The sequence below is a fragment of the Penaeus monodon genome, chromosome 15 (assembly GCF_015228065.2).
Source record: "Penaeus monodon isolate SGIC_2016 chromosome 15, NSTDA_Pmon_1, whole genome shotgun sequence".
Classification (NCBI taxonomy): Eukaryota; Metazoa; Arthropoda; class Malacostraca; order Decapoda; family Penaeidae; genus Penaeus; species Penaeus monodon.
The window spans coordinates 12,519,810-12,520,135 of record NC_051400.1 but is presented as its reverse complement, the minus strand read 5'-3'; the positions used below and the strand labels follow the sequence as shown (position 1 = coordinate 12,520,135).

The window sequence follows — 326 nt, the reverse complement described above, 5'->3', positions numbered from 1 at the left end:
TTTCAGATTTTGAAAATATCCTATTTAGAACTATATTCTAAGAATGAGATTAAAATCATTCGAGAATAGGGAAGAGAGAGAGGAAAGAACTAACAGCCGCGGAGGGCCATGCTCCCAACAGTATTTTACTATTTTACCATCTTGATATTCGCTGACAACAGTTATATAAAGTATGCGGTAAAATGCATTGTCACCACGGATAACATATAAGTAATAACATTCAATAATACAACAAGTGTTTAACGAAAACCATATAGTATTCCATGAATTAACGATTATCCCCGATATATTGCTTTTCCTCTTGTCTTCCTCAATCTGTCTTGAAT

The 326-nt window shown here is 33.4% G+C and overlaps 1 protein-coding gene across 1 annotated transcript in view; it reads left to right on the top strand.

Moving 5' to 3' along the window:
• Nucleotides 1–326, top strand: part of LOC119582221 (lactosylceramide 4-alpha-galactosyltransferase-like) — a 32,876-nt gene that overhangs the window by 23,256 nt on the left and 9,294 nt on the right.